We start from the raw sequence: 9,996 nt of genomic DNA, 5'->3' as shown, positions 1-9,996 counted from the left end.
AAAGCAAATGCATTTTGTCTTGAGAAACAATGTTAGTATTTGGAGTTACAAAGCATTGTCAGGACCCTTTTGTAACTTTTAGTGAATAGGTCTAATTGTAACCATAAATAGTACAGCCGATTTCTTTGCAGTTATCCAAAGGCCTTTGAGGTAAAGTGTTAATACTTAATTTTTTGCGTGACTACCAGGAAAGGGCTTAGAGTGGATTTAAATTGGGCAGAGAAGGGGGGATTTGGAGGGACTATTCAGTGGTATGCTTTAATCCCTGCTCTGAACCTTGCTACATTGGATTTGTTTATTCACATCCATTGGAAAATTTAAACACACCCTTACTCTCCCCCCACATCCGGAAATCCAAGAATAGTACATTGTTAGCCCAGCATTTGAAAAAATGCACTTTAAAAATGTTGCCTCCAAACAAGATTTAGATACCCATGCATTTGGCAAACTCCATCTTCACTAAAGATTGGGGCTCTCTAGTTTTTGTTCCCAGTGATCTCAGAGTGGAAAACAACTGATGTGTATCCTGGCTATGTTCAGCCCTTTACTCCTACATTTTAATATCTAGTTTAGATGTAGCTGTTTATAATTCAGAATTTAATACAAACTTTAGCATCATCAGCTTCTACAAACAAATCTTGAGGTTTTTTGTTGTTGTTGTTTGTTTTTTAATCAGCACTGCATTGGATCTATAGGCCTATTTGGAAACTGGAAATCACATAACTTTCATTTTATGAATTTTTAATATCTATATTCAGAAGTCATCTCTCTCAGTTCATGCATTTTCCTATAGATGTTTTCTATCTTTCATATTTATTCCTAAGAATTTGGTATTTTTCGGGCTGGGGATATGGCTCAAGCGGTAGCGCGCTCGCCTGGCATGCGTGGGGCCAGGGTTCAATCCTCAGTACCACATATTAAAAAAAAAACAGATGTTGGACTGGGGATGTGGCTCAACTGGTAGCGCTCTCGCCTGGAGTGTGTGTGGCCCAGGTTCGATCCTCAGCACCACATACCAACAAAGATGTTGTGTCCGCCGAGAACTAAAAAAATAAATATTAAAAAAAAAAAATTCAAAAAATATATATTAAAAAAAAAACCCAGATGTTGTATCCGCCGAAAAACTAAAAAATAAATATTAAAAAATTCTCTCTCTCTCTCACACACATATTAAAAAAAAAAGAATTTGGTATTTTCATTAATTTGCCTATTGCTGCTTAACAGGTTACCATAAATTTAATGTTTTATTTATATAAGTATTAAAGTGAGGTTGGTTAGTGTATTTTGATAGTGATAGTTGAACTCAGGACCTTGCATGTGCTAAGCACATGGCTGTAGCATTTTATTTTTTCCTTTCCAATCTGTAGGCCCCAGGTATGTGTCACCATGCCCAGCTCCTAAGTTCTTTTCTTCAATGGCTAGGACCTCCAGGTTAGGAAGTCTAGTGCTATGCTAAACGGAAGTGGTGACAGGGCACCCTTGTCTTGTTTCCCAATTTTCAAAGGAATTTTTGTAAAGTCTTCTCATTTAGGATGATGTCTAGGGATTTTATATTTACTTATCAGGAATGTATGTTCTCTAGTCATAATTTACTAAGAATTTTTGTGGTAATGCATATTTCATTTCATTAATTTTTTTTTTTTTTTTTTTTTTGCATCTCTTGAGATAATGACACAATTTTCTCTTTTACTTTGTGTGCCATTCAGATCCCAGCACAAACAGTGTATTCGAAGGAACAAGTGAAGAGACTTAAACTGTGAAACCATTTGCAGTGGCATGGTCAGCTACAAGTGAGTCAGAAGGGACAGAGAAGCAACCAGTCTTCCAGCCCTGAGCCTGAAGGGGTTGCAGGAGGCCTTGTTACCAGGACCTGAAGATAGCTGGGGTCATGGGGAGGTGCTGTTTGATAAGCCCTGTGGCATCGGGTAAAGACAAGTAACCACTGCCAAACTAAGGCTTTTCAGAGCATAGAGGTTATAGAAGAAGTCTGCTTTTCCAGTCTCCTGACTGCTGCCATTGGCTGGATCCAACTGGAAGTCCCAGAGAAAGGGAGAGGGGCGTGAGTCTCTATGGATACAAGAAGGATGGAGGAGAGTAAATCTGACAGGCAAATGGAGAATATGCAGTAAAATCCATTAACACTACAAATTACACTTATAAATTTCTTAATATTAAGCTTAAAAAGTTTGTGTTCATGAGATAAATCTAATTTGTGCATTCTTTGATTCATTTGTTTGTGTTTATTGGTACTAGTGATTGAACCCAGGAGCATTTAACCACTGAGCTACATCCCCCCCCCCCCGGTCTAAGTTGCTCAGGGTCTTGCTGAGTTGCTAAGGCTGGCTTCCATCCTTCTGCCTAAGCCTTCCATGTTGCTGGAATTACTACAGGTATTGCCACTGCACCTTTCTTACTTTGTTATTTATTTTAAAATTTTGTTTGATTTTATTTGTTACTGTTTTTGCTTATATTTTTCTTGTATATTCATGAGTGAAATAGGGCTGTCATTTTCCTTTAATGTTTTTTACTTCATTGTCAGGGTTATACTGGATTTGTAAAATGGGTTTAGGAATTTTCCTTTTTATTATTATTACCTGAAAGAGTCTATAAAGCTGGAATATTCCAGTCCTTCAAACTTTAGAAGAATATGTTTTAAACAATCTGAACATGGCATCCTCTTTCTGGAAAGATTTTTCAAACCAGTGCTTCTGTTCTTTTACTAGTTATAGGACTATCCAAGCTTTTTTATTTTTTCTTGCATCAGTTTTAAGAAATAGCTGTTTAGAATTCAGAATTTAATACAAACTGTAGAATTATCAAATTCTACAAACAAATCTTGTTGAGATATATTCATTTTATCTAAATTTTCTAAGAATTTTCACATGCCATGTAAGATTTCAAATATAGTTTGTTAGTATTTTATTATTAGCCTTTTAATATTTATTAATTTGTAGTTATACCACCTTTTTGTTGTAATTTTAATTAATTATAATCAGGGGATTATCTGTTTTGTTGATGGGTTTTTTAAAGGAATTCAGGTTCGACTGTATGTCATTATTTTCTGCCCTTATTTTTCTTGTTCCTAATTCATTAATTTCCACTTTTATTTATATTATGTCTTTGCTCTTGCTTTCTTTGGGATTATTTTCTTTCCTAACTTTAATCCTTAATTTTGGTGCATCTTTTCTATGATAAGCTTTTCAGGCTATAAACTACTCTTGGCTAACTGCTTCAGCTGAATTCCCACTTTATTTTTAACCCATGAGCTACTGAGCAGTGTTAACTTCTAGCTTAACTAATTCATGTTGTGTGCTCATAAATCATGGTCTGTATAATATGTGTGTTTTCCTTTAATGTTTTTTACTTCATTGTCAGGGTTATGCTGGCTTTGTAAAATGGTATGTAGTAAAGAAAATGTAATTGTCTCATTATTGGATGCAGAACTTCTCGTAGCCCATTAGGTCAACACTGTTAGTTGCAAAGTTCTTATTTTTTATATTATTGCAGATATTTATAATCAAGTAAAATACATTTAAATCCCTCACCATGATGCTGGGTTTATCCATTTCTTCTATCATCTATCATGTTTTGCTTCATATAAGGATATTTTATTAGGTAAATTAATGTCTACAGTTGTTTTATCTTTGTGGCAAACTGTGCAGCAGCTTTCTGTATTTCCTATCATGCTGTCTGCCCTAATGTCTTTGTCTTCTCATATATCCATAGAGCTACAGAACCCTTTTTTAGCTTTTGCATGACAGGTGCAAAAAGCCCCCTGGTCCTTACAGCATTGGCAAGCCTGAGCTCGGTGCTACCCTGACTTTTGTCTGAAGGACACTGTGCCAGGTGTGGGTTCCTGTTGGTCCAAGACAATGGCAGGAAAGCAGGACAATGGTAGGGAAGCAGGCCCAAGATAATAACTCTTATGAATGTGTCCTCTAAAATTCATGTTCTGGACACTTGGTCCCCAGTGCAACAGTGTTGAGAGGTGGGGCCTAATGGGGAGTGTTTAGGTCCCAAGCTCTGCTCTAGGACAAGGACTTGCCAGAGTGGGTTTTCTCTTCTGTTCTTCTGTCAAATGAGGACACAGAGTTTGCCCTCTCCTGCCTTCCTCTGCTATGTAAGGACACAAGAAGAAAGTCCTCACCAGACCAGATGTTGGCTCCCTGGTCTTGGGCATCTCAGCCTGCAGAACTGTGAAGAAATAAATTCCTGTTCTTTATAAATTACCCAGTCTCAGCCATTCTGTTACAGCAGCAGAAATGCACTAAAACATCACCTCACAGCTATGAGTTCAAAACAGCAAACCCTACCATTGCCTCGAGTTCCCAGGGTTCCTTACAATTTTCTGTGTCATGTTACCCTGCTAACATCTTACTGTATTTGCTTTATCACACACTGCTGAGCTAGCCTTCCCTCTCCCTTTCATCAGTCCCTGTTATTTTTTGACCCATTTCAAAGGAGATTGCAAATTTCCCTGTCTTAGTCTGTTTGGGATGCCTTAACAACTTATCACAGACTGAGTGATATTTAAACAACAAAAACTTATTTCTCATACTTTCAGAGGCTGGGAAGTCCAAGGTCAAGTACCAGAAGATTTGATGTCTCCGGAGGGCCTGCTTCCTCGTTCATAAATGGCCTCACATAGCAAAAAGGAACAAGGGAACTCTTGGGGTCTCTCTTATAAGGGAACTACTCCCATTCATGAGACCTTAGCCCCCTTGTCACCTAGCATTTCCCAAAGGCCCTGTCTCCAAATGCCATCATATTGGAAATTGGGTTTTGGCATTTGAATTTTGGGAAGACACAAACATTCAGCCTATAGCAACTTCTAAACACTTCAATATGCATATTATCAATTAAAATTGAATGTTTTGTAGTGCAATTTTAATGTAATTATTATAGACAATGAAGGGCAAAGGCTCAGAAAATCATTTGATGACTTCTGACATTCAGTCATATTGAATCTGATGTTCTCTATAGTTTTCAAGTACCTTTTATCAAACAGAGAAATGTGCAACTATTCATACTTTGCTGAAAGTCACATCCTGAATTGACATTGAATTTTGTCAAATAATTTTTCATGTTAGTTGTTGCAATTGCATAGTTTCTCTTCCTTTGACCTATAGCATGTTGGCTTTAATTGATTTTTCAAATAGAACCAGTCTTACATTCCTGAGAGAAACCCCACTTGGTTATTGCATATTATTCTTTTCTTTTCTATTATTTTAGTGAGGATTTAAAAATCTATGTTCAGGAGGGATATTGGTCTACAGGTTTGTTTGTTTCTTTTGCTTTGTCTTTGATTGTTTGGGTATTGGGTCAATGCTGACTTAATAAAATAGTTTAGAAAGTATTCCTTTCTTCCCTATTTTCTGTGCGTTAAAATAGAATTGCTATTTGTTCCTTAAATATTTGGTAGAATTCCCTAGAAGAACCATCTGACCTTGAGATTCCTTATTTTAGATACAGAGGGGTTTTCTTTTTGGGGTGCTGGGGATTGAACCTTTCTTTACCTATTAATTCACTGACCTGAGGAACCCTATGTGGCCAAACGACAGTCTCCTCTTCAAGCTTAGCGGAAAGATCATCTTGTTCCTTGATGGAATCATTTCTTCTTTTGGCACTGATGACTCCAGACCAGTGGATCTCAACTGATGATGATTTTGCTCCCTCTGAGTATATTTGGAACTGTGTGTGTCACAACTGGGGAGCAGGTGCTACTGACATCTAGTGGTGGAAGCTGGGGATGCTGCTGAACAACCTACCATCCTACAATGGGCAGGATTGTCCCCCATAACAAAGGATTATCTCATGCCAAATGACAATAATGCTGAGGCTGAAAACCCCTGCTCTAGTGCTCACCTCAGCAGCACAGATACTAAAACTGGAACGACACAGGGAAGACTAGCATGGCCCCTGCTCAAGGATGACATTCCATTTTTTTTTTTAAAGAGAGAAACGGGGAAATAAAAACCTGCTCTAAATCAGCAAAGCTCAAATTGTGGGGACAGGTGGTAAATTTTTTTCAAGGGCATCACTAGGGATTATGTGGAGAGGATCTATTCTCATTTACACCCCTTAATGCCCAGAGCCATAAATCCTGGCAAAGGGAGAAACGGCACCATTTATTGATGATTGCTTATTTGTAGCACATGTCCACAAGGTATTGCACCTAGCTGTCCCACCATTTTCTTATGTCAGTTATTTTTATTTTTTGCTAAAATACATGATATAAAATTTGCCATTTCAACCATATTTAAGTGCTTAATTCAGTGGTATTATGTTCATACTGTTGTACAATCATCACTATTATCTGTTTCCAAACATTTTCATCACCCTAAACAGAAACTCTGAGACCATTAAGTAATAATTTCCTATTTCCCTCCCCCTGCAATCCCTGGTAATTCCTAATTTACTATCCCTCTCTATAAATTATTCTATTTTAGGTATTTGAGTGGAATACTGCAGTATTTGTCCTTTGGAGTCTGGCTTACTTCACTTAGCATACTGTTCTCAAGGTTCAGCCACATGATATAACCATTCTTTCTGGGGGGTGGTAAATAATGTCCCATTTTATGTCTATATCACACTTTGTTTATCCATTCTTCAGTGGATGGAGATTGGGGATGTTTCCACTGCTTGGCTGTTATAAAAAATGCTGCAGTGGTACAGCACTTGTCTCTCACATGTGAGGCACTGGGTTCGATCCTCAGCACCACATAAAAAAATCAATCAATCAATCAAATAAAGGTATTGTCTACAAGTAAATTTTTTTTAATTCTGCAGTGAACATAAGTATACAAATAAGCTTGAGTCCTTGCTTTAATGTTTTGGTTGTACACCTAGGAGTGAAATTGCTGGGCCATATGCTAATTTTATATTTAGCCAGCTGCTTTGTACTTAGCAAGTGATCATCACTTATCTATGGCTGTAGAGCAAATTATCCCAAAACTCTAGCTTTATTCAGTAGGCATTTATACACTACTATTCTCTGTGGGTCAGGAATCTGGGAGCTACTTAGCTGGTAGTTCTTTCCCAGGCTCCTCGAAAGGTTGCAGGGGTGATGTCTTCTGGCTCGTCCAACTCTGGAAGATGCTTCCTAGGTGCCTCACTTGCATTGCCAGCTCCCCAAGGCTGCATGAGAATTTCATGACATGGTGACTGACTTTTCCCCAGGCCAGTGACTTGAGAAAGTAAGGCAGAAAATGCACTGGTTCTTCAGACCTGGCTTGAGGAATCAGGCACCATGCCTTTTCCACGCTGTGTTTGTTAGGAGTCTGTCAGGGAATCTAGTCCACATTTTAGGACAGGGGACTATGAGTTCAGCTTTCAAAGGTAAAAATGCTAAAGAGTTTGTGAACATAGTTTATATCTACCACACCATTCATTTCATATTTTTTTATTTCTAGAAGTTCTATTTGATTTTTTCCCAATTCCTCTGTCACTCTTTATAAAAATTTCCTTTTAACCAGTTACTTTAAAACTTAGTGGCCCTCAACAGCAGTCATTTACTTAGCTCACAATCCTGTGGGTTAGTCATTTAGACTGAGGCCATCTGGATGGAGCTGTACTCCATCATGTGTCCTGGACAGCTGTGTATTGTTCAGGTGGCTTAGCTTTTTGTGATTTGCTGGCTATTGCTGTCTTCCCTTAGTCTTATCCCTCACATTCTCCCTTGTCTTCAATAGGTTAGCCTGGGTTTATTGTCCTGAAGGGGTCAAGTGATTCAATAGAGAGAAGAGACACATAGAGGGCCTCTTGGGACCTATGCTTATATTCCCAAGCCACATTTACTGCATCCTATTAGCTAAATTCAACATGGTTTGAGGGCTGGGGATATAGCTCAGTTGGTAAAGTGCTTGATTTGCATGTACTAAGGCCCTGGGTTCTAAACTCCAGCAAACACGCCTCCCCCCGCAAAGCCTCAGCTCAGTTTGAAGAGGAGGTGAAATAGAGTCCACCTTTTTTAAAGAGAGGAACTGCAAAGTCAAATTGCAGAGGATGTGGATACAGGGAAGGCTGGAGAACTTGAAGAATTTTGGGAATCAATTTGACTCATATGTAGGTAATCTTTTATATTGTCTTTGTCTGAAAATGCTAGTATCTGATGACTTTGTAGGTCCAATTTTTCTTTGGGGGTGTCTGTGCTGTTTTTACTTTTTCCCATTAATCTGGTTTCCTTCTGTGTCCAATTATCTTTTTCTGTATACTGGACATTTTTTACATGCAAAAGTATGTATGACAATAATTTGAGCTGCATCATATAGTGCTTTCCTGTAAAGGAAGGATGCCTCTCGTGTTTAATCACCTTAATATTTTTCTTAATTTTTAGTAATGATTCAAGTACAAAAAGGTGATTGTCTATACCATCAACAACGGGGAAAATTAGAACTTCCCTGGGGAAGATGCTTGGCTTCAAATAATCTCCCTTACTCATGTATGGACCCTGATTTGTGTCAGGAATCAGCCCCTTCAATTACAGTATCAAGTCAGGTTCTGTCATTGGGCCAACCAATAGCTCCTTCCTGTGGAAGAGATTTCAAGACTGAGCCCAAATCCACCCCTTTTAAGAAGCCCTCCCAAGTGAATGTGCTTTTTTCCCTCTTCTGAATCCTCTTAGCACTTGGTACTCTAATGAACTTTCCTGCCTCAGTTATTTATGTACCTGTTTCAAATTTATTACCTTTATTACCCTACAAATTTATTACCTTTAATTAATTCTGTTTATTTCTCTGAAAAATGTGTATGGTATAGTACTTATGGTAGCAGAGCAATTTGAGGAGGCATTTTTTAAAACAAGACTATTTCCCTGAGATTTTTTTCCTTAGAGCTACTTCCTGCTTCCATTCCAACCATTCCCTATTCCTTTTTAAAAAGATCAACACTTTTTTTAATAGTTATTTTTTTAGTTGTAGTTGGAAAACATGCCTTTATTTTATTTCTTTATTTTTATGTGGTACTGAGGATGGAACCTCAAGCGCTTTACCGCTGAGCTCCAGCCCCTCCCTATTCCTTATTAAAAAAAAAAAAAAGATAATTCTTTAGTTCTTTATTTTCTTTGTGGATGGACACAATACCTTTGTTTTATCTATCTTTATGTGTTGCTGAGGTTGGAACCCAGGACCTCGCACGTGCTAGGTGAGCCCAGCCCAGTGTCCCCAAGCTCCTGAAGCCCTCTGCAGTGCCACCTCTCCCCAGTTCTGCTGGTGGCCGACTCAAGCCAAGGAAGGTGGACGCCTTGGAAGAGGGCGAATCCTGCGAGATGCCGGCCCTTTGTCCCACTGCGCCCCAAAAGCCTTCTGCGCGGCTGACCCCCGAAGGTGGAGATTTGAGACAAAGTTCTCTTTTCCTTAAACAGGGCCTTAAGTTCAGCCCTCTCGCATCGCGCCTGCTGGGCTGCAGACGGTGGGAGCCTTCCCTCTGGTGGCAGCCTTCCCTCTGGTGGCACTGCCCTACTCAGCTGCGCTGGGGTGGAGTCAGGTACAATAGGAACCAGTGTTTCCTTTTTTCCCCCTTTCCTTTCTTTTGGTGCTGCAGACTGGACCCAGGACACTCAACCGCTGAGCCACATCCCCAGCCCTTTTTATTTGAGACAAGGTCTTGCTAAGTTGCTGAGGCTGGCTTTGAGCTCGCCATCCTCCTGGCCTCAGCCTCCGGAGCCGCTCGGATGACAGCTGCGCGCCACCATAGCAGGCTCAGAACTGATATATCTAAGAAACGGTAACGAAGTGCACAAGTGTTAGCTAGTGCTACCATTCCTTAGAAACCCCGTGACCATGGCCGAAAAGTTCTCACCAACGTAGAAGAAAGAACTCTACCAATTAAGTTCCAGAACCCGTGGAGACTGCCGCCGTAACGGTGAAGACGCAGAGAAAGCTGCGCATGCGCAGCCCGGGACAAGACGCGCGGCGGTGGCGCGCGTGCGCAGTCGTGGCGGGCGGAGGGGCGCGTGCGTGGTCTCGGGACGGCGTGCGGGGGGCGGGGCCTGCGACC

At 39.8% G+C, this 9,996-nt stretch overlaps 1 pseudogene; it reads left to right on the top strand.

Annotated features, from left to right (window-relative positions):
* The first annotated feature begins 5,857 nt into the window (after positions 1-5,857).
* LOC113175664 (U6 spliceosomal RNA) lies at positions 5,858-5,951 on the top strand (annotated as a pseudogene).
* Positions 5,952-9,996: the final 4,045 nt, after the last annotated feature.

Source organism: Urocitellus parryii, chromosome 12 (assembly GCF_045843805.1).
Source record: "Urocitellus parryii isolate mUroPar1 chromosome 12, mUroPar1.hap1, whole genome shotgun sequence".
NCBI classification, from domain to species: domain Eukaryota; kingdom Metazoa; phylum Chordata; class Mammalia; order Rodentia; family Sciuridae; genus Urocitellus; species Urocitellus parryii.
Note: the sequence above shows the minus strand (reverse complement) of the source record. Positions and strands in the feature narration are given on the sequence as shown.